The sequence below is a fragment of the Gopherus evgoodei genome, unplaced genomic scaffold (assembly GCF_007399415.2).
Source record: "Gopherus evgoodei ecotype Sinaloan lineage unplaced genomic scaffold, rGopEvg1_v1.p scaffold_51_arrow_ctg1, whole genome shotgun sequence".
NCBI classification, from domain to species: Eukaryota; Metazoa; Chordata; order Testudines; family Testudinidae; genus Gopherus; species Gopherus evgoodei.
In genome coordinates, this window is record NW_022060072.1 from 686,244 (window position 1) to 692,637 (window position 6,394).

Here is a 6,394-nt window from a genome sequence, read left to right on the forward strand (position 1 = left end):
GGGAGTGACAAATTGGGGGGGGGGTGGCCGCATGCCTGTGCGCACAGACACCAGCTCCTCCCCCGAAGGGACTGGCCGGGGGGGCGGGGGGGCTGCTGCTCTGTGACTCATGGAAATTTCCAGCCCTGGGAAAGTGGGACGGGGGGCTGGGCGGGGGCCTGTGCCAGGGGAGATGAGGTGCTGGGGGGGGGCACCTCTCACTCCTCTCCATGTCACGAGGCACCGGACGCCTAGGTCCCTTCCCCCTTCATGCCCTAGGTCCTCCCGCCCCGACTTCACCGGACGCCTGGGTCCCTTCTCCCTTCATGCACCGGGCTCCTGTCCCCCGTGCACCGGACGCCTGGGTCCCTCCCCCTTCATGCCCTAGGTCCTCCCGCCCCGACTTCACCGGACGCCTGGGTCCCTCCCCCTTCATGCCTTAGGTTCTCCCGCCCCGACTTCACCGGACGCCTGGGTCCCTTCTCTCTTCATGCACCGGGCTCCTGTCCCCCGTGCACCGGACGCCTGGGTCCCTCCCCCTTCATGCCCTAGGTTCTCCCGCCCCCACTTCACCGGACGCCTGGGTCCCTCCCCCTTCATGCCTTAGGTTCTCCCGCCCCGACTTCACCGGACGCCTGGGTCCCTTCTCCCTTCATGCACCGGGCACCTGCCCCCCCTGCACCGGACGCCTGGGTCCCTCCCCCTTCATTCCCTAGGTTCTCCAGCCGCGTCTTCACCGGACGCCTGGGTCCCTTCCCCCTTCATGCCCTAGGTTCTCCAGCCCCGTCTTCACCGGACGCCTGGGTCCCTCCCCCTTCATGTCCTAGGTTCTCCCGCCCCCACTTCACCGGACGCCTGGGTCCCTCCCCCTTCATGCACCGGGCTCTCCCGCCCCCGCACCTGCGTGTGCTCGTGACTGGCCTTTTGCTGCAGCTACCCGACTCCGCGATTCCTTCCCGCAGCAAAAGGGCAGGGGTGGGGCTGTGAGTTTTGGGGGTACCCGGGGGTGGGGCTGTGAGTTTTGGGGGTCCCCGCCCAGGAAAAGGGAGCACCCCTCCCCCCGCCGGAGGCACCGCTGGGATTCGAACCCAGGATCTCCTGTTTACTAGACAGGCGCTTTAACCAACTAAGCCACGGCGCCGGGCTGCTGGGCTGGGCGCCGGGCGCCCCAGCTGCCTGCTGGCTACGGGTGGGGGGGGGGAGGAGCGGAAAAAGTGTCTGGGGGGCTCAACTCTCTGGTTTTACCACCCCGTCCAACCAAAAAAACCTCATGGTCTTGCTGTCCTTGCGAGTTGAATTGGGAGTCAATCCGGATTGACATCTCCAGCAGGAAACACCAAATAGCGGCCTTGCTCTGGATTCCCCCCCCCCTACACTCTGCACCAAGAGTGGAAGAGGCCCAGAGCCTTGCCTGGCTCGAGGAGGAGTTATGGGGTGGGGGTCGGCTCTTTGCCTAACCCAGCCCCCTGTCCCCGACTGGGACCCCGGAAGTGGGCAGTGTTTACATGTGGCTGGCAGGAAGGGGGCGGGAGGCAGGGCTTGGCCTGGTGGGATCATCTTGTGTGTGTTGCCCTTGGAAGACCACACGCGCGCACACGCACACACACACACATACACCCCCGCCCCCTCAGGGCCCCCAGGCTTTGAATGGGGCATTTGTCTCAGCCCAGGGGGGCTGGGCACAGGAATCCCACTTCTGGCACCAGCAGTGTCCTGCTTTCCTGGCAGCTCCGCTAATGACTCTGTTGCTGGGTCATTAGGACCCGGGGACAAAACACTCATTAAGGGGCCGCACATGCCTGGCCTGGTGATGGCAGGGGGGGCCTCCCGCCAGGGCTGGATGCGTGATGGGGGAGGCAGAGATAAGGGAGGGCAGTGGGGGGTAGGACCCCCCCACACAACAGGAGACTGGGGGTGTGGGGGATGGGTAGGACTGCCACCAAGTCCTGTGTGTTGTGTTGTTGTGTTTCACAGCCCCGATGTGTGTAGTGCATTGCTGGGCCCTAGGTACACTGCATTGTGTTGTGCTGTGGGGCGTTGTGTTGCATTTCACAGTCCCCATCTGTTGTGCATTGCACTGTCCTGGGGCATTGCATCATGTTGTGTGTTTCACAGACACAGTGGGCTGTGCATTCAACACGACCTACGCAACACACCAGACTATACTGCAATTCACTGCAATGCAACAGCCTGCTGTTGTACTCTAGAGTGTTGTCTTGTACGTCACAATATTGTGCTGTGGTACACTGTGTCACAGTGTGCGGGGGGGCAAAGGGTGTCATGTGTGATGGTGTGTTGAATGATATTGCAGTGTGTTGTGTTGCAGTGTGTACAGCATTTTGTGTGTGTTTGGAAGGCGAGGGGAGTCGTGTGTTGTGGACCGTTGGACTGTGTTGGACTTTTGCATTGAGTAGGACACTGGTATGTGTGTGTGTGTGTGATGGATTGTGTTGCAATGTGTAGGGCATTGTGTTGTAGTGTTGCAGTATCTGTGTGTTGGATTAAGTTGCAGAATGTTGGCCACTGTTGTGTTGAAGTGTTTGTGTTGCAATGTGTAGGACACTGTTGTGTTGGACTGTACTGCAGTATGTAAGACAGTGTGTTGGATTGTGCTGTAGTGTTGCAGTGTGTGCATGTGTTGTGTTGTAGTATGTAGGGCAGTGTATTGCAGTGTGTGTGTTGGAGTGTGTTGTGTTGCAATATTTACATCAGTGTGTGTTGTGTTGCAATATGTAGGTTGATATGTTGTGTAGCAGTGTGTAGGTCAGCTGTTGCAGTGTGTGTGTTGCGGCCTGTGTTATGTAGCAGTATGTAGGACAGTCTGTAGGATGGTGTGTTGCAGTGTGTGTTGTGCTATAGCATGTTGGACAGTGTGTTGTGGTGCAGTGTGTGTTGTGGTGCAGTGTATATTGTGTAATAGTGTGTAGGATGGGTTGTTGTGGTGCAGAGTACAGAATGGGGTGTTGCAGTGTGTGTTGTGGTGCAATGTGTAGGATGGAGTGTTGCAGCGTGTGTTGTGTAGCAGTATATTGTGTTGCAGCGTGTGTTGTGTGGCAGTTTGTACTGCAGTGTATAGGATAGGGTGTTGCAGTGTGTGTTGTGTAGCAGTGTGTAGGACAGGGTGTTGTGTTGCAGTATGTGTTGTGTTGCAGTGTATAGGGGTGTTGCAGTGTGTGTTGTGTAGCAGTGTGTGTTGTGTTGTAGTGTGTAGGATGGGGTGTTGTGTTGCAGCGTGTGTTGTGTTTCAGTGTACAGGACAGGATATAACTGCATGTGTTGTGTTGCAGTCTGTAGGACGGGGTGTAGCAGCGTGAGTTATATAGCAGTGTGTTGTGTTGCGGTTTGTAGGATGGGGTGTTGTGTTGCAGTATGTAGGATGGATTGTTGTGTTGCAGTGTGTGTTATGTAGCAATGTACAGGATGGGGTGTAGCCCTGTGTGTTATTTTGCAATGTGTATGACGGGGTGTAGCAGAGTGTTGTGTTGTGTAGCAGTGGGCAGGACGGAATGTTGCAGTGTATAGGGGTATTGTATGTGTAGGACGGGATGTTGCAGTATGTGTTGTGTTGCCGTGTGCAGAACGGGGTGTCGTGTTGCAATGTGGGTTATGTAGCAGTGTGCAGCACGGGGTGTCGTGTTGCAGCGTGTGTTGTGTAGCAGTGCACAGGATGGGATGTTGCAGTGTGTGTTGTATAGCATTGTACAGGATGGGGTGTTGTGTTGCAGCAGGTGTTGTGCAGCAGCGTACAGGATGGGGTGTTGTGTTGCAGTGTAGCAGCGTGCAGGACGGGTGTTGTGTTGTAGTGCCACAGGATGGGGTGTTGCAGTGTGTAGGACGGAGTGTTGTGTTGCAGTGCACAGGACCGGGTGTTGCAGTGTAAGATGTAGCAGTGCACAGGATGGGGTGTTGCAGTGTGTAGGACGGAGTGTTGTGTTGCAGTGCACAGGACCGGGTGTTGCAGTGTAAGATGTAGCAGTGCACAGGATGGGGTGTTGTGTAGCAGTGTGCAGGACGGAGTGTCGCAGTGTATAGGGGTATTGCATGTGGAGGACGGGGTGTGGTGTCGCAGTGTGTAGGGGTATTGCATGTGGAGGACGGGGTGTCGTGTCGCAGTGTGTAGGGGTATTGCATGTGGAGGCCGGGGTGTCGTATCGCAGTGTATAGGGGTATTGCATGTGGAGGACGGGGTGTCGTGTCGCAGTGTGTAGGGGTATTGCATGTGGAGGACGGGGTGTGGTGTCGCAGTGTGTAGGGGTATTGCATGTGGAGGCCGGGGTGTCGTGTCGCAGTGTATAGGGGTATTGCATGTGGAGGACGGGGTGTGGTGTCGCAGTGCGTAGGGGTATTGCATGGGGAGGACGGGGTGTGGTGTCGCAGTGTGTAGGGGTATTGCATGTGGAGGACGGGGTGTGGTGTCGCAGTGCGTAGGGGTATTGCATGGGGAGGACGGGGTGTGGTGTCGCAGTGTGTAGGGGTATTGCATGTGGAGGACAGGGTGTGGTGTCGCAGCGTGTAGGGGTATTGCATGGGGAGGCCGGGGTGTCGTGACGCAGTGTGTAGGGGTACTGCATGGGGAGGACGGGGTGTTGTGCAGCAGCTCACAGGACCGGAAGCGGCAGGGGTCCGGAGAGAAGCGGGGCTCCCGGCCCCCCCAAAAAGCGCGGCCCGCCCCTGACCCCGACGTGATTCGAACACGCACCCTTCTGATCTGGAGTCAGACGCGCTACCGTTGCGCCACGAGGTCAGCTGGGGCTGCAGCCGCCGCCGGGGCTAGTCCAGGCTCCTCCGCCCCCTTCCCGGGCAGGCGGGGGCGGGGTGGGGGGGAGGAGTGGGAAGTTAGGGGGCGGGGAGGTTGGGGGAAAAGGGAGGTTATGAGGCAGTCAGGTTATGGGGGAAGGGGAGAGGCAGGGGGTTATGGGGCAGGGAGGTTATGGGGAAAGGGGAGGGGCAGGAAGTTATGGGGGGATGGGGAGAGGCAGGGGGTTATGGGGCAGGGAGGTTATGGGGAAAGGGGAGGGGCAGGAAGTTATGGGGGAAGGGGAGAGGCAGGGGGTTATGGGGCAGGGAGGTTATGGAGGAATGGGGAGAGGCAGGGGTTTATGGGGCAGGAAGTTATAGGGGAAGGGGAGAGGCAGGGGGTTATTGGGCAGGGAGGTTATGGAGGGATGGGGAGAGGCAGGGGGTTATGGGGCAGGAAGTTATAGGGGAAGGGGAGAGGCAAGCGGTTATGGGGCAGGGAGGTTATGGAGGAATGGGGAGAGGCAGGGGGTTATGGGGCAGAGAGGTTATTGAGGGATGGGGAGAGGCAGGGGGTTATGGGGCAGGGAGGTTATGGAGGAATGGGGAGAGGCAGGGGTTTATGGGGCAGGAAGTTATAGGGGAAGGGGAGAGGCAGGGGGTTATTGGGCAGGGAGGTTATGGAGGGATGGGGAGAGGCAGGGGGTTATGGGGCAGAGAGGTTATTGAGGGATGGGGAGAGGCAGGGGGTTATTGGGCAGGGAGGTTATGGGGAAGGGGAGAGGCAGGAAGTTATGGGGAAGGGGACAGGCAGGGGGTTATGGGGCAAGGTTTATGGGTAACTCAGGTCTGGGGAGGGAGGGAGAGGATGGGGATTAGGGGGAAGATGGGGCAGACAGGCTCAGTACTGGGGCTTGTGAGTGGGGGCTGGGTGGGGGGGGCAGGCCAGGTCTGAGCTGGGGGGGCTTGAGGGTGAAAATTGTGGGTGGGGAGTATTTAGGGGGAAGGGCCTGGTCCCACTGACTCAACCGCCCTTGTGAGGGGCCAGGGAGCCCACTGGAGTGTGTGGGGGTGTCTGTAACCCTGTGCTATGGGGGGTCCATGGGGCCCAGCCCCCCGTGTGTGGGGGTGGGCTGGGAGGATGCTGTGACAGGGGGTGCAGGGAGATTGAGGTGTGGGGAGGGTCTGTAACCCTGTCTATGGAGGGGTCCATGGGGCCCAGCCCCCCCAGGTGTGTGGGGGTGGGCAGGGAGGATGCTATGGCTGGGCGGGGTGCAGGGAGACTGAGGTGCGGGGGTGCGTGTAACCCTGTGCTATGGGGGGTCCATGGGGCACAGCCCCCCAGGTGTGTGGGGGTGGGCAGGGAGGATGCTGTGGGGGGGGGTGCAGGGAGATTGAGGTGCGGGGGTGCGTGTAACCCTGTGCTATGGGGGGTCCATGGGGCCCAGACCCCCAGGTGTGTGGGGGTGGGCAGGGAGGATGCTGTGACGGGGGGTGCAGGGAGATTGAGGTGCGGGGGTCTGTAACCCTGTGCTATGGGATGTCCATGGGGCCCAGCCCCCCAGGTGTGTGGGGCTGGCCAGGGAGGATGCTGTGACGGGGGGTGCAGGGAGATTGAGGTGCGTGTGTGTGTGTAACTCTGTGCTATAGGGGGTCCATGGGGCACAGTCCCCCAGGT

At 59.4% G+C, this 6,394-nt stretch overlaps 2 non-coding genes across 2 annotated transcripts; both read right to left on the minus strand.

Annotated features, from left to right (window-relative positions):
- Positions 1-1,046: 1,046 nt before the first annotated feature.
- On the minus strand, positions 1,047-1,120 carry TRNAT-AGU. The gene has a single exon. It is a non-coding gene; the product is annotated as a tRNA-Thr (tRNA).
- A 3,531-nt stretch (positions 1,121-4,651) lies between these two features.
- TRNAW-CCA lies at positions 4,652-4,723 on the minus strand. Its single transcript has one exon. It is a non-coding gene; the product is annotated as a tRNA-Trp (tRNA).
- Between the last annotated feature and the right edge of the window lie 1,671 nt (positions 4,724-6,394).